This window comes from Lissotriton vulgaris, chromosome 1_1 (genome assembly GCF_964263255.1).
Source record: "Lissotriton vulgaris chromosome 1_1, aLisVul1.2, whole genome shotgun sequence".
Lineage (NCBI taxonomy): Eukaryota > Metazoa > Chordata > Amphibia > Caudata > Salamandridae > Lissotriton > Lissotriton vulgaris.
In genome coordinates, this window is record NC_141685.1 from 1,894,214,635 (window position 1) to 1,894,238,927 (window position 24,293).

The window sequence follows — 24,293 nt, forward strand, 5'->3', positions numbered from 1 at the left end:
ACTCGACAGGAACTGATGGTCTCTGCAGGGGATAAAGAACTGCGGTCTTTGGAGTCTTCAGGGGCCTTCCAGTCTCGGTGTAAGCTGCGCAGCTACTGATGAGAAGACTTGTTTCCTGACACGCCCAGACGGCAAGGCTCCCGTTGATAAGCCTTTGACAATAGACACCACCAGCTTCCTTTGAGCCATCAGGTGATTTTGTTGCCACAGCAAAGAAGGACGCATACAACGGCATACTGTCTGGTCTGTTGATCAGGTAGGCAGTGCTTAACTGCACTGAACTCAATTTTATCAATTGAATAGTGTTTTTCTAAAAATAAAAAAATAAAACAGAAGGTACACACTGAGATTCATTAGGGGTCTCTAGGGGAGGTCTGAGGGCGCCTTTAAGATAGGTGCCTGAGGAGGACTGTCCAACCTGTGAAAGATCATAAGGATCCCAAGGACAGGAGAGGGACCGTGGGTGGTTGCCTTTAGACAGAGCATGCTTCTGAAAGACGTCTAAAAAATAAAAGTACATATGCATATTGTTGAAATAGGTCGTACAACTGTATATTGCAAAAAGTGTTAAAATACAGTGTAAACTTGTGTGTAAACTAGTGTCAAATAGTGTATTTTAAGTGCATAAAAGAGGAAAGATAATAAAATTAGTAACTAAATAGAATTCAAAATGCTTAGCAAACTATTTTTGAGCACAGCTAAAGGCCGCAGGGCAGCCTTAGATGTCACTCAACCAACACCTCCTCGTGGCACACCAGCATGGTACGTGTCACGGAAAAAAGGGTACCATACAGCTATTCATCTAGATCAATGGACACATTATACCAGGAAAAATCCTGATTTACAGTGGCCAGAATATGGGACATTTGATAGAGCTAAAATGCTTTATTTAGAAGATTGTTTAAGGGAACGTGAAAAGAAAGGGAAGAAGGTACGTTTATTACAATGGGATGCATTTCATGCATGGCGGTCATACGCCGCTAACAGATGGCCAGGGGAACCTAGGACAACGAAAGGAAAAGCTTTGGCACATGATAGGGAGAAGGCAAAAGAAAGATGTGTAACAAGTTGTAGGGAAAAAGAAATGGAAATGGACAATTGCCTTACAGTTCACAAGCCTATACCAGATGTGTACCCCACTCTACCTAATGCTCCCTTAGAACAGGAAGGTACAGAGGATCCTGTCATAGAAGCATTATTGACAACACCACCACCATACAGCCCGCAAACAATGCAAGCTTCATCAGCGCCACACACACACACACCACAAGTTACCCCACAAACTAATAAAACAATACCTATACAACTCCAGAGTACACCTGTTTCTGGCACAGGTAGACAAGGGTTGCGGATAAAAATATCAGACAAAGGGGGCGTGGCTTGGCGGGCGAAGATGGCGGTCGCAGCCTTGTAGAGCTCCCGCCGGCCCGGACTGAATCCGATCATTTATCCTGACCCCCGAGCCCACTGTTGGTGCCCAGTGCCTGTACTTGATCCGGTGAAGTCTCCAGTCTGCATTGGTGTGTAGATCCTGTGATTCCTCCCTTCCTGTGATCGAGGGGAGTCGGCGGCAGAGTGCGGCCTAGTGGCCGGCCGGAACCGGGGTCCTCGAGTTTCGCGACGCCTGGTGGCAGCTGTGACCTGGCGGGTGCAGGTGGCATCCGCTACGCCGTCCTGGGCTTATCTCTCCGCCCGCGATCGCCTGGAGTTTGAGGCAGAACCAGCGACTCCTACCCATCGGCTCTTCCCCTGCATGACCGGCGAGTGGTGGTAGCGTGGCTGGGCCCTGCGACAATCTGGTGGCGGGACTTCTTGGGCCCGGGGGCGACCGGGGCTGGACTAGTGGTCGGCTGCCCCCCTGATCCGCCTCCCCTGGCTAGGCCCGCTGGGTACGGCGACCCACGGACCGCGGACCCGCTGATTCTTCCTGATATATCCTGGGCGGCTGCCCGTGAGGACGAGTGTGGGTGCGGCCTGTCCTGCAGGGGTGACGCCGGGGCCTCGATTTTCGCGACATCCGATCGCAGCGTCCCTCCCCGGGGCCTCATCTGGGCCGCCCCGGTCCGGTTCTGCGACAGTGCCCAAGAGTGGTGTTGGCTCTGCCCGGCGCTTGCCATGACCAGGGACAGAGGAGGTGGCCCGCCCAAGCATGGGCCCATAGATAAATTCACAGGGCCGAGTGGTGGCGCTGGGGCGACCGGTGGCAGCGGCGGCCCCGGGCCAGACAACGCAGCTATCCTAGCGGCCATAACCCAGTCTCGGGACATGCTCGATGCCAAGATAGGCGCAGTCGGGGCGGATGTCACGCTCCTACGCCAAGACCTTCGCAATGCAGTGGAGCGGATTGCTGGGGTCGAAACCCGTGTCACGGAGACTGAGGCGGACATTAGTGGCTTAAAGAGGCGCCTTGCGGAGGTGGAAAGCGTCCAGAAGACACTGGCGGCCCGCGTGGAGGATGCAGAAGGGCGCGCGTGGCGCAACAACCTCCGCTTCATTGGTTTTCCGGAGCGGTGCGAGAAGGACAGCATGGAGAGGTTCCTGACCGGGTGGCTGGAGAGCTGGCTCCCTGAAGGGGCGTTATCTAGGTGTTTCGTGATCGAGAGGGCCCACAGGGCCCTGACCCAGCGGCCGCCGGAGGGTGAGCGCCCGCGGCCGGTCATAGCCCGCCTGCTGAACTATCATGACCGTGATGTTATCCTGCGGGAGGCGAGGAACAAGGGCTCCCTCGCCTTTGAGAACCATACCATTATGATTTTCCCGGATTACACTAAAATGGTGCAACAACAGCGGCACTCCTTCATGGACGCTAAGGCCAAGCTCCGGGGCCTCAAGCTCCAGTACTCGCTCCTATATCCAGCTCGCCTGCGGGTCATATACCAGTCTCGTACCCACTTCTTTGACTCGCCAGAGGAGGTGTTTCGCTGGACGGATGAGGCAGTGCGACTTCGTCCCCACGCCCAACCGGGACTGGACCCGGGCAGGTCTCCAGGTTCGTCGCCGGAGCGGACACAACGCCAGCCCAAGAAGGGCCGACATCGGAGGTCTCGCTCCAAGAAAAGATCGGCTTCCGCCTGTGCGTCGCAATCGGGTGGCACCAGGGACTCTGAACACTCCGATGCGGGCAGCTGAACACTGTTGGGCCTCCATACATTCTGTCTGCTGCATATGGACTCGCTCTGCCTTGGCTGGTGAGACTGTCTTATTTTGTCCTTGATGTGCCAGCCGGCTCCCATGTGGAGACTTCAGCTATAGACATGGGGACACTGTGTGGCTCGGAGGGTACCTTATATGGGCCTCAGACCCTCACGGATGTGAGTGTTGTTGGGGGGGTGGTGTGTGTGCGTCTTGGTGGGGTTTTGGGGATCCATTGGTATGGCGGGCCCTGAGTCCTCTGTTTTGGGCTCGGGTCTCTCCATGCCGCGACAGGTACTTCACTGTTTTCTGAGGTATTGGGGTGGGGGGGGTGGGGTATGGGGGGGTGTTTTGGTGTTGCACTTGCTGTTGGGGGGGCTTTGGGCTGGAATGGGGGGGTTGTGTTTGCGGGCTGGGGGGGTGGGTCCACACGTGTCGGGGGCTGTGCTTTTTGTCGTCTTGCGGGTCGCACCTGGGTGGGAGGGTGGGCCAGATCTTGAACTGTGTGTCGATAATGGCTAGTGCTGCGAATGTGACCCCTTCGAAGACCCTGCGGGTGGTGACGTGGAATGTGCGGGGTGTCCTGGATAAGATTAAGCGGGGGGCTGTGCTGCGGTGGGGGAAAAGGGAGATGGTGGATGTTCTTTTGCTTCAGGAAACGCACATGCTGGGATCCAAAGCCCTTAGCCTCCAGAGGTTCGGCTACCACCAGGTCTATCATGCTGGCTTTACGAGGGGCTTGAGGGGGGTGGCAATACTGATTCATCGTAGGGTGGCCTATGTCCACGAGAAGCAATGGATTGACCCCCAGGGCAGATTTGTTTTTGTTAAAGGCCTGCTGGGATCCGAGCCGGTGGTTTTTGGTAGTGTTTATGCCCCTCCCCCCCTGCAGTGGGCACTGTCTGAACGGCTGTTTGCGTTGTGGGACGAAATCCCCGAGGTCCTGACTGTGGTGGGGGGTGATTGGAATGAAGTCATGGATGTGGGCCTGGACCGTCAGCGGCGAGCGTGTGTGGTACCTGACCCCCCCCCCCCGCGGCTGCCCCCACCCGGTTGAGTGCAACGGCGCGCAGTATGGGCTGGGTCGATGTGTGGCGGCATTTTCATCCCGCAGTACAGGCCTTCACGTATGTATCGGCGGTGCATGGGTCATTCTCGAGGCTCGATTACTTGTTTGTACCCGGGGCCTGCCTGAGCCGTGTTAGGGATGCCTCGATACTCCCCAGGGGCCTTTCGGATCATTCCCCTGTCCTGGCCACTTTGACCCTCCCCGTTAAACGGCAACCTTTTCGCTGGCGTATGTCCGCCTGGCAGTTGCAGCGGCCGGACTACGTGGCGCACCTACGGGAGGCAATCGACCACTTCTGGCGCGAGAACTTGGTGGGGGGAGCCGATGCTGTTGTGGTGTGGGAGGCGCTGAAGCCCACGATCCGGGGCATCGACATAACTTGGTGTGCGGCCGCCCGGCGGAAGCACCGAGAGGCCATTGTGGCGGCCGCGGCCCGCGTGGAGGAGTTGGAGCAGCGTGGTCGACTTGGAGGTGAGGAGGGCGTGGTGCGCCAGCTCCTGCAGGCCCAGCAGACTTACTCCTCGGTCCTACATGAGGAGGCCCGGCAGGCGTGGCTCGCCACGCGCAGTAGGGTATACCAGTGGGGCGATAAGTCCTGCACCATGTTGCATAGACTTTGCCAGGCGACCTTCCAGCCCCTGGAGCTACCTGGTCTCACGGCGGGGGATGGCTCAGTCATAACCGACCCGGACCAATTGGCGGCCAGCTTTGCCCGCTACTACGAGGCACAATATGCCCCTCGCGATCCACTGAGGGAGAGCGGGATTGCCCCGTACTTGGATGCTTTACTCCCGCAGGCAGTCCCGGAGGAGACCAGGACGGCCCTAGAGGTCCCACTTACATCCGAGGAGCTAGGGGAGGCCCTTGGCCAACTGAACTCTGGGAAGGCGCCCGGCCCTAGTGGCTACCCTGCCGAATTTTATAAAAAATTCCACGTCCAGCTGGGACCCCACTTTCGCAATGCGCTAGAGGCAGCCCGGTCTAGGGGCGAGCTGCCGCCTGACTGGCGTCATGCTGAGATTGTGGTCTTTTTGAAGCCTGGTACGGCGCCTGACCGTCATGATTCGTACAGGCCTATCTCCCTCCTCAACATTGAGGCCAAGATCTTGGCGAAAGCCCTGGCGAACCGCCTTCTGCCCCTCATAGCCGACCTGGTCCACCCCGACCAGGCCGGGTTCATGCCGCACCGGGCCACCCGACACAATATCCGGCGAGCGCAGGCAGCGATCGACGCCATGAGTGCTAGGGATGAACAGGCCGCACTTCTCCTTGCGGACATGGACCGGGCCTTTGACTCGGTGAGCTGGGCGTATCTCTTCACCCTATTGGCCCGCCTAAACCTCGGGCCGGTCTTTCTGTCCTATATCCGCCTCCTGTATACCAATGTCACGGCGTCGGTCCGGGTGGCAGGCGCGGTCTCAGGACGCTTCCCAATCGGCCGCGGTACGCGCCAGGGTTGCCCGTTGTCCCCATACCTATTTGCCCTGGCCATGGAGCCCCTCGCGGCGCGGGTGCGGCTAGATGCCCAGCTGCGTGGCTTTGTCTGGAACGATACTCTTACAGATAGAATTGCACTCTACGCGGACGATGTCCTCCTGTTCCTTACGGATCTGCGGCGTTCTGGCCCCCGAATCCTGGAGATCATGCGGGGGTTTGGCGAAGTCTCCGGGCTTACCCTTAACTTATCTAAGTCGACCCTGTGGGTTTTGCATGGCGGAGTGGTGGCCGAAGATTGGGCTGCTGATCTACGAGTGGCGACGGACGGCCTGAAATACTTGGGTGTTTTCCTCTCGACTTCGCGGGCCGTGGCTTGGACGCGTAGTGTCCTGCCGGTGTGGGAACGGGTCCAGACGGATGTTAAAACGTGGTCCAGGATGCCGCTTACGATCTTTGGGAGGTCGGCCATCTTTAAGATGGTGGCGCTGCCGAGACTGCTGTACCAACTCCAACATTTCCCGCACCCTATAGGCATGGAGTGGTTTCGCCAGGTGAACTCTGTGCTGGGCCGCTTCCTGTGGGAGGGCGGAGCAGCCAGGGTGGCCCTAAAGACATGTTTTCTATCCACCTACTGTGGTGGCCTGGCCACGTCTGATCTCCTCTCCTACTACCAAGCATCGCATCTGCTTGTTCTTAACGATTGGTGGTATGGGGATAGGAGTGATCCGGCATATGCCCTGGAAAGGCACCTTATGGGTGACCATACACTCCACACCGTTCTATACTCGGCGCGTATACGCCGTGGGTTGCCATCGGTGACAAGGGTGGTCTTTGCAGTGTGGCGGCAGTCCTTGCGCCGCATGGGATGGTGGGGCAAGTTGACGGCGGAAACGCCGCTGTGGCACAACGGTCTGCTTCCAGAGCTGGCGACTCTGGCTGGGTTCGAGGGTTGGGAGACTATTGGGATTACTCAACTGGGCCACGTCGTGTCCGGCGCAACCCTCAAGTCCTTTGCAGACCTCCGAGTGGAATTCCAGATGCCTCAGTCCCAGTTTTTCCGTTACTTACAGCTGCGACATGCCCTCGCCCCCAGCATTGCCGGCCTTGACTCCCTTCCGGAGTTTAGCCCGATAGAGGCGAAAGTCTTTATGGGCGACCTGGGAGACAAGAAGGTTTCCAGGATCTACCAGACTCTGGTTATTCACTGCTCGTCTACTCTCAGCTCCCTCCGGGAAGCCTGGGAGGTGGACGTGGGCACTCTGGACGAGGACGACTGGAGAGAGGCCCTGGAGTCTCCTCGTGGCACCGCTATCGCGGTTCGGCTCCGTCTCATACAATTCAAGTATCTACATCGTGCCTACTACACACGTGAACGACTGTGGAGGGCTGGTTTGATTGAGTCATCGGAATGCCTGCGATGTGGTGAAGTGCCTGGCACCTTGTTGCACACAGTTTGGTCATGTGGTCGCCTGGCTGGCTTCTGGAGGGGTGTATGGAATTGCCTGGCTGAGGTCCTGGGCTGGGATCTTCCCCGTACCCACCGGCTGGGCCTGCTGCACGTCATGGACGGGGTTGGGGGCAACATCTATAAACGTCACCTATTGCTTCTGGGCCTGGTGGTGGCTAAGCGCGACTTGGCTCGGGCCTGGAAATCTGTGAGGGCCCCCCCCCTGTCGGCATGGAAGGCGGGACTGGACTATTTTATGGGTCTTGAGAAACCGATTTTTGAGGCGCGGGGCTGCCCACGCAAGCACTTCCGGATCTGGAAGCGGTGGGCTGACTACCGTGGCCTATCCTTGGAACCCCCGGCGGAACCGGAGGAGGACGTTTGATCGCAGCGCTGTCTCTGGCCCAATAGGCACATCCCAGGTTGCTTCATGCTCGCTTCTCTTATATGAACCATCTCTGTATTGCCTCTGTACATGTGTGGAAGGGGGGGGGGATAGTGGGTACGGGTGGGGGTGTAGTTGGGGTTGGGATGGGTAGTTGGGATTTTGAAACTGAGCTTCATTGATACTTGCTTGAGTATTTCTTGTGTATGTGATCCATGCATTGATCTTGATGTGGTGACCTTGGTGTGGGAAGGTGCCTCATGCTTGTCATTCTTTTGCTCAATAAACTTGGTTGTGAAAAAAAAATATCAGACAAAGAACAGAAAGTGGTACACGAGTGGGTGATGGAGGTTATGTAAAATGGTACTTCTACATGGCGTAGTGCAAAAAGCCGCTTCCCAACTGATTTCACGCCTGCACTTCAACGCAGTGCGTTGGAAAAATTGGACAAGAAAAGTTACAGCTGGTTTAAAGAATGGGACAAACATTGGCCTGAGGAAGACAGCTACCCCCAACCTGACAGATTGTCCCGTGTTCATAACAGCACAATCTCAGCAGCAATAGACGATATAGGGGCAACAAACACAGAAATATTAGATGCTGTCCAGATATTAGCTGAATGGATAGATACACTTCTGATACTAGAACAAAAATGTACAAAACTTAAAAAAAGTAAAGATGAGGAAGCTAGTACTCATTCTCCTACTCACACCATGCCATTAAGAGAAGTACCAGGAAGTCAGGAAGGGAAGCCCACTATTAAAGTTCACACACCATGGTCAAATGTTGAATTACATAGATTTGCACTTCAGTTTCCAGATATTAGACAAGAAAGAGAAGAATGGTATAGACAGACAGAAATAATACTACGAGTTGGCACTCTAACACTAGATGACATAGAACAAATGTTTTCTATAATATTGCCACCAGACATTTGGGGAAAGGTAAGAAGAGAAGATGATGAATGCTTAAACATAAAATGGGAAAAAATAACTACAGAAGAGAGGAAACAAGGAGAAGACATTTCAGAGGAAATTAAAAATTTGCCAGCTAAAATAATGGCCAAAATAAATATACTAGTGTCAAGAAAACAAATTGACTGGTCAAAATTAAATGCATGCATTCAAGACACTGAAGAAACAGTATCTGGGTTTTTCTCTAGAATACAGAAGGTCTTCACAGCTTCAAGTGGTTTAGATACTGAAAAAGAAGCAACACAAAGTGCACTTGTCTCCTGTTTTGTAAATAATTTAAAACCTTCAATTAAAAGAGGGATTCTAGAGTACAACCCTACTTGGTCATGCAAACCCCTAACAGAGGTTTTTCAATTAGCACAGTATTACGAAATGCTAGGGAAAAAGGATTTGGAAAATAAAAATAACAAAATAAAGGAGTTAAAAACAAAGGTTTTGATTCAGCAAGCAAACCAGTATAGCGGCAGAGGACATAGAAGCAGGGGGAGAGTAAGAGGCCGTGGAGGCCCACAAAGGTCATTTTCAGCTCCCCCTACACAGCATACCACCACTAATGACTTAACACAGACACAGGGTTGCTTTAATTGTGGGGAACATGATCACTTGAGAGCTCAATGCCCACACCCTGTCAAACAGTCACAAAGAGGGGGTGGGATGGGGAGATCTAGAGGCCGGGGAAGGAGCATGGGAAGAGCTGGATATCAACAGCAAGGACGTGACTCACTACCTGGCCCAACAGGTTATCCCCCCAACACAAATTTCTTTGACAATGAACAAATACCAAAAATACAGGTGCATCACCCTTATGATGGAATATATCAGGAAGGGCCCCAAGGGGAATGGGACTATTATGCACCATAGGGATGCCCGAGAGAGTTAATACAGAGGATGGTAATCCCTGTAGATCCCACTGGACCATATGTGAGGGGTAAGATTGAAGGTACACCTAAAGAAATGACTTGGAGTGTTTATGTACAGTAAGCTCACCCTTCCTGTACATGAACAATCTTTGCCCTGCATGCAGACACCATTGCACTATGGTGCAAGGGTGCTAGTGTTGGCACTAAACTGATAATTCTTGCGCCGGCGCAGGGTGAAATGCAAGCCTGCACCATATCCTTGTAAACATGGTGCAGCATTACAATTCTGAAGTGGGAAAGTTAGTTGTGAAGGCATGACATCTATCACCTCACTCTGTCACTTTCTTGTACATGTACCCCAGTGTGTTACAGACAGCATTTTTTTTGCAAAAGTGTTCAGTTTACTATTTTGAGGTTGTACTTACCATCATGTTGGCCAAAGAGGACTCCCAGGTCACCCTCACGGTGCAAGCAATACTGCCATCGGTGCTTCCATTGTCTGCAGTCCTGACCACATCGCCGTTTTTGTGCCCGATGGCGAAGACTCCTCCTGGGTGGTTGGGGCAGGGTTCCCTCTGGATCTTGTATCAGTCCGGTATTGAAATGGTGATGTCAGGGGGGAAGGAGGTTGTGGTCCAGGTATCTGTAAAGAAGGCAATGTTGGATGAAAGTGTGTCCCGGAGATTCCAGATTTCCACGGGGTGTGCAGGGTGCGGTACGGTGAGGTGGATGCATCTTAGGGGATTGGCGGGGTTGGCGGGGTTGAGAGGGATGGCAGCTGTGGCGGTGATGAAGGACTGGCGGCAGGGGCGGCAGAAGAACTGGCCATGGGTTGTGTTCAGTGTGGCCTGTTGGCAGTTGTAAATTCTTCCGGGGTTGAGTGCGAGTATGGTGGATGAGTCGTAGTTTCAAGCTGTTGGGGAAGCGTAGATGCTGTGGCATCAGGCTGAGTATGAAACAAACAAAGATGGGCGCGACACTGCTGGCCTCTCCACCGGATCGCCCCTCTGCATCCTGGTATTTGTAGTGCGAGTAGCACAAAGAACCGGAAAGTTCAAAGTATATCACCCTGGTTGGTGCAAGTCTGTTCTAGAAAGTTCAATCATCTCTAGACCCGAGACATGGCCCGGGTTTCGGGATTTATATCCCTCATCAGTAGAGAAAGTTCAGGGGTGGTGAAGAAAGCCGCCGTAGATTCGTCAAGGGCTTCGTTGCCTGCTCGGCACGCAGGTGCGTTTCCCAAAAAGCTTGTCAGCTTTGGGGGCTTGCAAAAGCCCTTAAGTAAAAAACAAAGATGGGCGCAACACTGCTGGCCTCTCCACCGGATCGCCCCTCTGTATTCTGGTATTTGTGGTGCGAGTAGCACAAAGACCCGGAAAGTTCAACGTATATCATCTTGGTTGGTGCAAGTCTGTTCTAGAAAGTTCAATCATTTCTAGACCGAGACATGGCCCGGGTTTCGGGATTTATATCCCTCATCAGTAGAGAAAGTTCAGGGGTGGTGAAGAAAGCCGCCGTAGGTTCGTCAAGGGCTTCGTTGCCTGCTCGGCACGCAGGTGCGTTTCCCAAAAAGCTCGTCAGCTTTGGGGGCTCGCAAAAGCCCTTAAGTAAAAAACAAAGATGGGTGCGACACTGCTGGCCTCTCCACCGGATTGCCCCTCTGCATCCTGGTATTTGTAGTGCGAGAAGCACAAAGAACCGGAAAGTTCAAAGTATATCACCTTGGTTGGTGCAAGTCTGTTCTAGAAAGTTCAATCATCTCTAGACCCGAGACATGGCCCGGGTTTCGGGATTTATATCCCTCATCAGTAGAGAAAGTTCAGGGGTGGTGAAGAAAGCCGCCGTAGATTCGTCAAGGGCTTCGTTGCCTGCTCGGCACGCAGGTGCGTTTCCCAAAAAGCTTGTCAGCTTTGGGGGCTTGCAAAAGCCCTTAAGTAAAAAACAAAGATGGGCGCAACACTGCTGGCCTCTCCACCGGATCGCCCCTCTGTATTCTGGTATTTGTGGTGCGAGTAGCACAAAGACCCGGAAAGTTCAAAGTATATCACCTTGGTTGGTGCAAGTCTGTTCTAGAAAGTTCAATCATTTCTAGACCGAGACATGGCCCGGGTTTCGGGATTTATATCCCTCATCAGTAGAGAAAGTTCAGGGGTGGTGAAGAAAGCCGCCGTAGATTCGTCAAGGGCTTCGTTACCTGCTCGGCACGCAGGTGCGTTTCCCAAAAAAGTCGTCAGCTTTGGGGGCTCGCAAAAGCCCTTAAGTAAAAAATAAAGATGGGCGCGACACTGCTGGCCTCTCCACCGGATTGCCCCTCTGCATCCTGGTATTTGTAGTGCGAGAAGCACAAAGAACCGGAAAGTTCAAAGTATATCACCTTGGTTGGTGCAAGTCTGTTCTAGAAAGTTCAATCATATCTAGACCCGAGACATGGCCCGTGTTTCGGGATTTATATCCCTCATCAGTAGAGAAAGTTCAGGGGTGGTGAATAAAGCCGCCGTAGATTCGTCAAGGGCTTCGTTGCCTGCTCGGCACGCAGGTGCGTTTCCCAAAAAGCTTGTCAGCTTTGGGGGCTCGCAAAAGCCCTTAAGTAAAAAACAAAGATGGGCGCGAAACTGCTGGCCTCTCCACCGGATCGCCCCTCTGCATCCTGGTATTTGTAGTGCGAGTAGCACAAAGAACCGGAAAGTTCAAAGTATATCACCTTGGTTGGTGCAAGTCTGTTCTAGAAAGTTCAATCATCTCTAGACCCGAGAAATGGCCCGTGTTTCGGGATTTATATCCCTCATCAGTAGAGAAAGTTCAGGGGTGGTGAAGAAAGCCGCCGTAGATTCGTCAAGGGCTTCGTTGCCTGCTCGGCACGCAGGTGCGTTTCCCAAAAAGCTCGTCAGCTTTGGGGGCTCGCAAAAGCCCTTAAGTAAAAAACAAAGATGGGCGCGAAACTGCTGGCCTCTCCACCGGATCGCCCCTCTGCATCCTGGTATTTGTAGTGCGAGTAGCACAAAGAACCGGAAAGTTCAAAGTATATCACCTTGGTTGGTGCAAGTCTGTTCTAGAAAGTTCAATCATCTCTAGACCCGAGACATGGCCCGGGTTTCGGGATTTATATTCCTCATCAGTAGAGAAAGTTCAGGGGTGGTGAAGAAAGCCGCCGTAGATTCGTCAAGGGCTTTGTTGCCTGCTCGGCACGCAGGTGCGTTTCCCAAAAAGCTCGTCAGCTTTGGGGGCTCGCAAAAGCCCTTAAGTAAAAAACAAAGATGGGCGCGACACTGCTGGCCTCTCCACCGGATCGCCCCTCTGCATCCTGGTATTTGTAGTGCGAGTAGCACAAAGAACCAGAAAGTTCAAAGTATATCACCTTGGTTGGTGCAAGTCTGTTCTAGAAAGTTCAATCATCTCTGGACCCGAGACATGGCCCCTGTTTTGGGATTTATATCCCTCATCAGTAGAGAAAGTTCAGCGGTGGTGAAGAAAGCCGCCGTAGATTCGTCAAGTACTTCGTTGCCTGCTCGGCACGCAGGTGCGTTTCCCAAAAAGCTCGTCAGCTTTGGGGGCTCGCAAAATCCCTTAAGTGAAAAACAAAAATGGGCGCGACACTGCTTGCCTCTCCACTGGATCGCTCCTCTGCATCCTGGTATTTGTAGTGCGAGTAGCACAAAGAACCGGAAAGTTCAAAGTATATCACCTTGGTTGGTGCAAGTCTGTTCTAGAAAGTTCAAGCATCTCTAGACCCGAAACATGGCCCGGGTTTCGGGATTTATATCCCGCATCAGTAGAGAAAGTTCAGGGGTGGTGAAGAAAGTCGCCGTAGATTCGTCAAGGGCTTCGTTGCCTGCTCGGGACGCAGGTGCGTTTCCCAAAAAGCTCGTCAGCTTTGGGGGCTCGCAAAAGTCCTTAAGTAAAAAACAAAGATGGGCGCGACACTGCTGGCCTCTTCACCGGATCGCCCCTCTGCATCCTGGTATTTGTAGTGCGAGTAGCACAAAGAACCGGAAAGTTCAAAGTATATCACCTTGGTTGGTGCAAGTCTGTTCTAGGAAGTTCAATCATCTCTAGACCCGAGACATGGCCCGGGTTTTGGGATTTATATCCCTCATCAGAACATCATTACTATTCTCAGGTTGTACTTACCATCATGTTGGCCAAAGAGGACTTCCAGGTCACCCTCACGGCTCAAGCAATCCTGCCATCGGTGCTTCCATTGTCTGGCAGTCCTGACCACATCGCCGTTTTTGTGCGCGATGGCGAAGACTCCTCCTGAGTGGTTGGGGCTGGGTTCCCTCTGGATCTTGTATCAGTCCGGTATTGCAATGGTGATGTCAGGGGGGAAGGAGGCTATGGTCCAGGTGTCTGTAAAGAAGGCAATGTTGGGTGAGAGTGTGTCCCGGAGATTCCAGATTTCCACGGGGTGTGCATGGAGCAGTACGGTGAGGTGGATGCATCTTGGGGTATTGGCGGGGTCGGCGGGGTTGAGGGGGATGGCAGCTGTGGCGGTGGTGAAGGACTGGTGGCAGGGGCGGCAGAAGAACTGTCCATGGGTTGAGGTTCCGTGAGAATCGTAATGACGTTTTGGACTTGTTCAAATATGGACGAGTTTGGTATCTATGAACCGCAAATGACGAGTATAGTGGGTGTACGCGTTTTCGCTACTCTACTTTGCAGCGTTCGTCCTATTCGTGGGTTTCTTCAACTGAACCCATGGGTTCCATTTTAGATACGGCATCCATTTTGTTTCTTGCCCTCACGTAGCCGGCGAACGGACAGTGTTCGCTTCGTGACCCTGGGTTTCGCAAGCTCTTGCGGAAGACGCATATCCCTTTGAGTGTGTCTTTATGACCAGGGGGATGATACGGAAGAGGCAGATGGCTCCGCTCGAGGCGCATCTTGCCAGGTTGGTCTATTGATTCAGCCGTGCATGTGTTTAGGCACAAATCCTTTGATCCTGTGACCACGCTTCCAATATTGCCCCTATGCTCTTTTCAATCTGTTGTCTGTCTTTGTCTCTCTTGCACCTGTTTCTGTCTTTTCACTTAACTCGTTTATGACTAGAGTGGAATGTGCTTAATGGTGAGATAACGTGATTTTACAGTTGGGAATCGGGGATGTTACTGTAATTATGTTCCGGGCTCCTGAAAACATGAATGCGACCCTTTTGAAGTTTACTGTGGGAACTGAGTTGTAACCTTTTGTTCACTATGTTGTGCAATGACAAAATTGTGTATAAAAGGAGTGACCCACGTTTGCAATTCGAAGCAGACTCTCAGAACCTACACATGGTTGTACTTCTTGCGATCTCTGTATCCCTGCAGTAAATAAACGCTGATCTTTGACGCCGAAGGAAGTGTCCCGTGTCTCTGTGATTTGTACGCCGGAACAGGTAACCCACGAAGGTTTCAGGTGTTGTCCCCTGGCACCGCTGGGCCTTAGAATAGCCCAGTCCTTCAGTGGGGCGACATCAGCGGTACCGGTCCAAAGCCCGACGATCGTGAGGAACTTCGTGTGAAATCTCCGAGGGAAGGTGCACCCCGCTTCATCGATCCTGTTGTCGAAATAAGTGGTCCGAAGACTTTTCCCGCGAAGATTCCCGCCTCCTGACGGCTGCGACGGACTGATGCCCTGACTGTCGACCTGTTTTGGCGCCTGGCGTAGTCCTTTGTACGGTGAGACGATAGACGGGCCTTCCTGGTGACGCCATTGTTCTCTCAGTTAAGTATTCGTGGGTCGCTCCCAGAAACCTTGGTTGTTGTTGTTGAAACTTGGTTGTTTGCATGGTTCCATTGTATTTGTGGTTCTTAGTTGTTCGTTCTTAGTTGTTGGGTTTTTATTTGACGATTGCAATTGCCAAAAACCGAGGGTCTCGTATTTTTGCGAGGACATCGTAATTCGATAACCCTTGAAGTTTGTAAGCTCGGTTAGTGTGCACGATGCCTGGCCGTAGTACTTTGTTTGGTTTCCTTAAAGGTTGCGGTACAGATTCCCGGTTGGAGGACTTATGTCCGATACCTCCAGTTGGAACTCCGGTTTATAAGCTCTATAGTCGACACGGAGGTGGCCCAATTGCTTATAATGACTGTTGGATCCGCTACACGAAGAACGATGGTGTCCTTAGTTGGTCACCTCATGGTAGTTTCGAAACTGAGATTTTAGACAATCTCGAAGCAAAATTGTTTAAGAAGAAAGCTAGGCCGGCCATGTTTGATTCATTCCGGTTGTGGCGTAAAGAGGCCAAACAGAAAGAAATCAAGCAAATAAAGAAAAATAAAAGAGATGGTATCATTACAATGATGCAAAGTGCAGAACAATATCAGCGAGACAAAGACGAGAAGGAAAAGGAAGTTTTCACTAGATTGCATCGTATGGCGGTGGATAAATGTTATCCGGTTTTACCGTCAAGTTCTGATAAGAAGGGAGAGGAATCAACAGAGGATCCTTTATTATCCTATTTATTAAAATCACCACCTTCTTATGCACAGGGTACTGCAGCCCCTGTTGTTCCTCCTATTCCTCAACCCGTTGTTCCGGCGGCTGCTGGTCAGCCTGTCGTTGGTCGTGTTCCTCCGAATCCTCTTGTTCCTCAAGTTGACCCTGCTCCCTTACCTGCCCTTCTTCCTACTGCCCCTTTGCCTATACCTTCTCAGTCTATTGCTCCCGCTACTTCTGCTATCTTGGCTACTCCTACTGCTCCCACGTTCAGTCCTCATGTTGTTGCTCCTGTACTTCTCTCCCCTTCTCCTTCTGTTCGTAGTCGTATACCTAATACCGTTGCTAATCTCTATTCTCCGCTTTTCGGACCGATACTTGGGTCCGATGTCTCTGACGCCTCTCAGAGACGGAGTCAAATTCCTAGTGGTAGGGAAAGTGAGACGTTAGTGACTATGGCGCACAAGTGGATTAGACATCCTGCTAAGTACACTCCGCGCATAGTTTACGATACCTTCTCTCGGGCTAATGAGCCCACACAAAGATTCGTGTTCGAGGAAATGTGTAAATCCTTGAGAGAGGAGTGGGATAATGACGAGCTAGATAATGTACCGCCCGATATGACTGAACTACAGAATCAGTTCTCGAGCGGCATGATTGTAGGCGGAAATGTACGACGTGCATTAGAGCGTTTGTTAGTCCTTAGGACTACTGTGCCTCCTCGAGTGTCGTTTGACAACGACTCTGATGATTGGAAAGCACAACCTGGTCAGTATCCCATGCGAGAAGTTCCCCCAGTTTGGATGCCAGGTGATGCTACTGTCAATCCTACAATTTTGCCGCACTTCCAGAGAGTTTGGATACACCTCCCATGGAAGCGATCGGAAGTCTTGCAGGTAAAACAGTCTTTGCCTGATCCACGGAAAAATCCGGCAGTTATCCCAACTTGTGGAGTTATCCCAACTTGTGGAAACTACTATTATGAACCTTGCCGATATTGACATGTTGTTTGGTAACGTAGTACCGCAACCGATTTGGGCGAAAATTCGTCAAGAGAATCACGCAGCTGAGTTAGGGGGTGATTGGGCTGCTCTTGCGGCGGCTGATGCACTACAAGTTGGTGGGGCTAAGCCTGAACAGTTAATTACGGCTCTGCCCCAAAGAATCATTACGCTCATGAAAACGCTTATGCCAGCAATGAGGGTAAATTGGGACAAATTGTCTGCTTGCAAGCAAAAGAAAGATGAGAGTGTCTCCGATTTCTTTACTAGATTTGAGGAAGCATTTATCGATCACAGTGGTCAGGATATGAGCACAGAGGGAGGTTAGCGATTGTTTGTTGATAAATTTGTGTTGAATCTGTTGCCTGAGCTATGCAACAAATTAAAAAATTCTGAAAGTTCATGGGCTGTTTCGACCACGGCTCAAATCTTAGCAACGGCTCAATACTATGAGAATAGAGAAAAAGAAGAAAATGATTGTGCAGACAAGAAAACGAAGGAGCTTAAAACTAAGGTCTTATTGCAGCAAGCATATCCTCCGCGTTCGAATCAAAATGACTCGCAACATCAATATCGACCACAGGCGCAGTCTTCTAGGACGCAGTCGCACTCTGACTCTTCTACACCCAGATCTATGCTTGGGTATAATCAATGTGCATATTGTAGGGGTGAGGGCCATTTGAAGTTTGATTGTCCTGTTTTACGTGACCGAAATAATGGTGTTTCGGCCCGAGGCGGTCGTAGTGGTCCTCAGCAGGCATCTCGAGGTAGAGGTCGTGGTACCTCTCAAAATCAAAATGAGCGTTTTACTTCTTCATCGGACTCGAACAATTGTTTTGATCAGCGCAATTCATCGTCCGGTAGATCTGCACAGTACCATGTGGATGACTATTACGTCGAGCATGACATTGATGCAGACGGTAATTACTAGGACAGCCTTAGACAAAGAGAGGGAGTGGTATCAGTTCTGGTTGATCAGAGAGGGCCTTACGTCGCAGTTGCCACATCGGGCGTAGTTGAGCCTTTTCTGTTGGACACTGGTGCAGCGAAAAGTTCCATCATGCATTCGAAACTCCCTGGCGCACCTTTGTCTGGCTTAACGAATGTTTCCGTTGGATTCTCTGGCGCCCCGGTTAGCAATCCAGTCTCTAGCCCTTTGCCCCTTACAATTGGGCACTGTGAGCTAGAGGCTCCTTTGATTTTGACTACTGGTTGTGGTGAGAATCTTTTGGGCCTGGATTTGTTGAAGCGGTTATATGCGACTTTGTACTGCTCTCCTACGGGAGTGGAGCTTACATTAGGTCAGAGAGTGATCTCTCCTATGTACTTGTCATCTGATAAGCTCCCACCGGAATTGAGTTCTCTTCCTGTGTCCTTGTGGGCAACAGGTCCCAATGATGTGGGCCTGTTGGACATATCACGTTATGTCGTCCAATTGAAATCGAATGTGCGATTACCACGTATTCCCCAGTATCGTATCTCTCTTGATGGTGAGCGAGCGCTCTTAGCGATCATTTACGACTTGATCAAGAAGGATGTCATTGAAGAAACTCGGGGAAATGTGTGTAACAGTCCTGTGTTACCTATTTTGAAACGAACTGATCCATCCAAGCGTCCTGTGTACCGTTTTGTCATTGATTTAAGAGAAGTAAACAAAATTGTGATCCCACAGTTTCCCGTGGTGCCTGACATCACAGCTTTGCTGACCCTGATTCCAGCCTCTGCCTCTTGGTTCTCGGTGATCGATCTGAAGAATGCTTTCTTTAGCATTCCGATTGCTGAGGAAAGCAGAGATCTATTAGGCTTTTCATTAGGTGGTCGTAGCTTCAGGTTTAAACGCGCTCCTCAGGGCTACTGTGAGAGTCCGTCGATCTACAGCCAAGCCCTTAAGAGTCAACTTGATGCGTTTGTATTACCGGCGGGTGCGGCCTTAATTCAATACGTTGATGACCTATTGGTGGCTGCTGACACCGAGCAGATTTGCAAAACTGCTACAGTATCGCTGTTACAGCATTTATGTGACTTACATCACAAGGTGTCACCTTCTAAGCTACAGTATTGTTGTCAAGAAGTAACCTATTTAGGCCACTTATTGTCAAAGGAGGGAAGAAGGTTGACCCCAGAAAGAATTGCAGCGATTGCTCGAATGACTGTGCCAACAACTCAGAGAGATGTACGTGCCTTTCTAGGTATTACGTCATACTGCAGACAATGGATTCCAAACTTTTCATTGTTAGCGAAGCCATTGTTAGCTCTCACATGCAAGGATGTTCCAACTCCTTTGCCTTGGACCGAAGAATGTCAGAAAAGTTTTTCTGAATTACGTGATGCGTTGTGTTCGGCTCCTGTGTTAGGTACTCCTGATTACAGTAAGCCGTTTACACTATACGTTCACAAGAGAGAAGGTTGTGCGTTGAGTGTTTTGACGCAACAATTTGGTGGTAAACAGCGTCCATGTGCATATTTTTCCTCGACCTTAGACCCAGTAGCTAGAGCATTGCCGAGTTGTCTAAGGGCGACAGCGGCAGCTGCGGTGTCCATTCGACAATCCGCAGGCCTGGTCATGGATAATATGCTTACGGTGATGGTTCCGCATGCAGTTGACACTCTCTTGAATCGAATAAAAACTCAACACTTGACGAGCGCAAGATTGTCCGGTTATGAGTTGACGCTTTTGGCAAGTCATATACAGATCAAGCGTTGTAATGTGCTGAATCCAGCGACATTGTTGCCGATTAATGTGGAATCAGATGATGTAGCACCACATGATTACTATTTAAGAACTGAAGAAGAGACAAAAGGTCGTATTGACCTGAAAAACACTCCATTGGTAGATCCCGATGGTACTTTGTATGTTGATGGTTCATGTTTTAAGTTGCCGAATGGTGATGTGACGACTGCGTATGCTGTAGTGACGTTGAGTACGGTTGTGGAAACTGCGAGATTGAGTCAGAATTCAGCGCAAGCGGCAGAGTTGATTCCGTTAACGAGAGCGTGTGTTCTGTCTAAAGGGAAGCGAGTGGAAAGGGGCGACCATTCGGTCCCCCCGAACGTATGGCGGAGTACCACGATCCCCCCGGGAAGCCATCTTGGGCGGGAGGCGAGTCTCGGCTGGTATGCCCGTAGCGGCGTAGCCGGGGCGCGCCTTTTTCCCGCCCTGGAGTGGGCTGGCCTAGACACTGACGCGGCCGGCCACGCCCTTGGGGCAGGCAGGGGCGGGTTTACGCCCGCCCTGAAGACGGATAAAAGGAGCAACAAGCCAAGAAAGCATCCTCTTGTTCCTGTGCTCTGAAGCTGCACCTCCTCGCTGCACGTAAGCTCGAGACGGAACGAAGAGCCAATTTTGAGCGTTGTAATCTTTCTTTTGTCTTACAGATACTCGGTCTGAGAATGCCCAAGAAAGTCGGGAAGCGAGTCAGTACCGATCAGATGCTCCGCATGCTCATGAAAGAAGTAACCGATCTGAAGAAGCAGATGGCAGCTAAGGACGGGGAAGGGGGACCGAAACGACCTTTGTCGGGAGCAGCCCCTGGAGGGAGAGGCAAGAGGTCCAGAAGGGGGGCATCTGGGGGGCAACCCCCGGTTCCCGATATCCCGCTTGAAGAGCCAGCTCCAGTACCGAAGGAGGGGAATCCGATTCCCGTGGTGGTCACTCCCGTGTCCGGGGAGGATATGCCTCCCGAGTTAGCAGCACAACTGGCAGCGTGGTTGGGGAAAGTTAGCGAGGGCACCACGGCTGACGACGCCCGGGTGTTAATGAAACAACTGCGTGAAACTAGGGAGGCGGTGAAGACACCATCGTCAGTTGCCCCGCTGTCTCCGGCGGCAGAAAAAGCAACAGGCCCAGGTCCGGCGGCAGATGCAGCTTCTGGTTCAGGTAAGCGGCCATTGCCGATTGCGAGGGAGGGGTCTGCACCTTCACGAAGGGAGAAGGTGGCTCAGCATGTTCCTCTGGCAATTAAGGAAAAGATTTGGGCGGATGAGTATGTAAACATTTTTTCGTTGCTTACCGATCATTATGAGATGGAGCATGTTAAGAGCCAAAAGGAGCTCATGCATCCGAGTGTTTGGCGCGCAAAAATGGCCGCCTTTAAGGTCGACGAAAACATTGGCACTTGGGGCAGGGCATGGGGAATCTTTACCTCCATTATGGGCGAACGTAGGCCCGAGTTGTTGACCGAATTGCCTATTTATCAGTCACGGATCATGGAGTATTACGTATCATATGGGGGCAATCAGTGGTTCTGCTATGATAATATTTTTAGAAAAGCGAAAGAACACGACAAAAACTTGACTTGGGATTGTTACGACTCCGTTTCATGGTCAAAAATGGAGAGTACAGGAATGTTGAAAGTACCATTGATTGGAAGTAGCGGGGGCAAGTCCTCCCGCCAATACGCTGGGACACCCTTTCGATCGGGTGCAGGTAACGACTACCACTCTAAGCCGAATGGCAACGCAGGTAAAAGGGGAATTTGTTGGAATTTTAACAGGGGTAAATGTACGAGGCCCCAGGGGTCGTGCAAGTTTAGACACGAATGTGGGGGGTGTGGGCAGCCATCCCATCCTGAGTCCATGTGCAGAGCCAAAACGGTTGATAATGGTGGTAGGGGAAGCGCCAAACAGGTCTGAAATAGTCCGAGGGGCGCCTTTACCAACTCCGATTGATACCATGGCGATGATTCCTTGGCTCAACGAATACCCGGATCATGCTTCCGCTGGGGTGTTGCGGAACGGGTTTTCATATGGTTTCCGCATCCCAGTGGGGGATTTTCAGGGTGTAGCAAAATGTAAGAACCAACTGTCGGTCTTGCAACATACGACCGTGGTACAGGAAAAAATTGGGAAGGAGGTTACTCGAGGTCGAGTCGCCGGTCCATTTGATGTGCCACCGATGGCTAACTTTGTTTGTTCCCCTTTAGGGGTGGTCCCCAAGAAGGACCCGGGTGAGTTTAGACTGATACATAATTTATCAGCCCCACGTGGTCTTTCCGTGAATGATGCGATAGACCCGGATGTGTGTTCGGTACGGTACGCATCTTTCGATGAGGCCGTTGCCATGTTGAATCGCCTAGGGCCCGGTGCGCTGATGGCAAAGTCAGATATTGAGTCAGCGTTCCGGTTGCTCCCGGTACACCCAGACGATCAGCGTCTCCTTGGTTTCATGTTTTCAGGGTCACTATTACATGGATAGATGTATGCCAATGGGATGCTCTATATCTTGTGCCTATTTTGAAAAATTTAGTTGTTTTCTGCAATGGGTCTTCACAAAGAGGACGGGTTTTCAACATGTTATGCATTATCTCGATGACTTTTTGTTTCTGGGGGCAGCCGGGGATCCAGAATGTGGACAGGCTTTGAATGAATTTCGTGTCTTAATGAAGCATTTTGGTGTGCCATTGGCACCAGGTAAGACTGTGGGTCCCTCGACTTGCCTCGAGTTTCTAGGGATCGAGCTCGACTCAGAGGAAGGTTGTTTTCGATTACCGAGAGAAAAAGTGTTAAGATTCAGGGCATCCCTGGAGACGTGTATTAATAAGTCTAAGGTCAAACTGCTTCAATTACAACAATTGGTGGGCCAGCTGAATTTTGCCCTGAGAGTAATGCCGATGGTCCGCCCCTTTTCCCGCTCGATCGCTCAAGCCATGGTCGGCCTGAAGGAGGGTCATCATCGCACAAGGCTGTCGGCAGAGGTTCGCCAGGACATGCGCATTTGGTTGGCATTTCTGGCGGATTTCAATGGTCGAATTGTCTGGAAAAAACCGGCGGTGTCCTCCGAGGAGCTGGGGCTGTGGACAGATTCGGCAGGAAGCATTGGTTTTGGTGCCATATTCGGCGCTCGATGGTCGGCTCAAAAATGGCCGACATGGTGGCATGAGTGCGGGCTGACAAGTAACATTGCTTTTCTTGAACTTTTCCCTATTCTGGTGGCCCTGAAAACTTGGCCCGAGGGGTTCAGAGATCACTCTGTGGTGTTCTGGTCTGATAACATGACCGTGGTTGAGTGTATCAATAGTCAGGCAGCACGATGCAAATGGATTCTGAGACTGCTCAAAGAAATTGTGTTATTGTGTATGCAATTGAATGTGCTATTTAAAGCAAGACATGTGCCGGGGGTAATGAACCAAGCGGCTGATGCGCTTTCTCGTTTCCGTATGCAGGCCTTCTGGGGTTTTCTGCCCACAGCGGACCCGGTGGCGGCACCCTTTCCCGAAGCTCTCTGGTCTCTCGGTGCCCCGAACTACAAAACCTCGTGGGAGAGAGTTTAGCACCCAGGACGAGGAAGGCATACGAAGGGGCGTTCCGTTACTATTGGGCATTTTTGGGGACTGCTAGGGGGGAGCTTTGGGGCCAGGAAGAGTTTGTAGTAAAATTTCTGCTGTCTTTACATCGGGCAGGCAAATCTGTAGCTACGGCCCAGAGGCATCGGGCCGCCATTTCCTTTATGGCAAGGGCTCACGGGATCCAGGACCCGACAGCGTCTTTCGTTGTGCAAAAAGCGCTACGTGGGTGGCAACGCCTTGAGGGTCTCAGAGTAGATGAGAGGCACCCGATAGGTCTGGATAGGTTGGCCCTGTTGTTATCCGTACTCCCTGCTACGTGTTCATCCCAGTATGAAACAGTGTTATTCCGAGCCGCTTTTGCGCTGGCATTCCATGGGGCTATGCGGGTAAGCGAACTAGTGGCGAAGAACAAGCAGGATACGATGGGGGGACTGTGCCGAGAGCACATTCAGGTCAAGGGGGAGACGATGACGGTCTCGTTTGTCAGGTCCAAAACCGATCAGGGTGCGATTGGGGACTGTATAATCATACAGAGGATTCCCGGGTCTTCCATGTGCCCTGTGGTTTGCGTAGAGGAATATTTAGCGCAAAGGGTGGCATCATGGGGGGGGACCTTGTTGAGACACGCTGACGCCACCCCACTGACGAGGTTTCAGTTCCAGCGGGTGCTTGCGATGTCGATTTCGGCCGCGGGCTTGAACCCCGGCGAGTTTGGGACCCATTCCTTTCGGATAGGGGCTGCTACAGAGGCTACAGCCAGGGGTCTGAGTGTAGAAGAAGTAAAACGTGTGGGGCGTTGGTCCTCGAACTGTTATAAAAGGTATGTGCGGTTGCACATGTTGTGAAGCTGTAATGATGTACTCACGCTTCTTGTTTTGTTTGGTTTTCAGTTGCGCAAGCCTACGAGGCGGGGCGGACTGTGCAGTCGACCCGACACCTGGGGACCAGCGGTCAGACATCACCGGCTGTGAAAAAGGAGGTGTGGGTCGTGGGCCACTCATACGTGAGGCGTGCCGCGGACGTATTCAAAGCAGGTGACATGATTCACGTGGCTGGGGAATACGGGTACAGGGTGTCCTTCTACGGAAAGGGCGGGCTCTGTATTGACCAATTTCAATCATTTTTTTAGGGTTTATTAGGGCGGACAAGGTCACCGCCGTCTATAATCATAGTCCATCTTGGGGGCAACGATTTGGTGGCCACTGGTAGACGACTTCTTCTTGAGGCAATGCTTTCCACAGTAAGTTGGTTGGCAAGGAGAGTTCCAGGGTGCACAATTGCATGGTC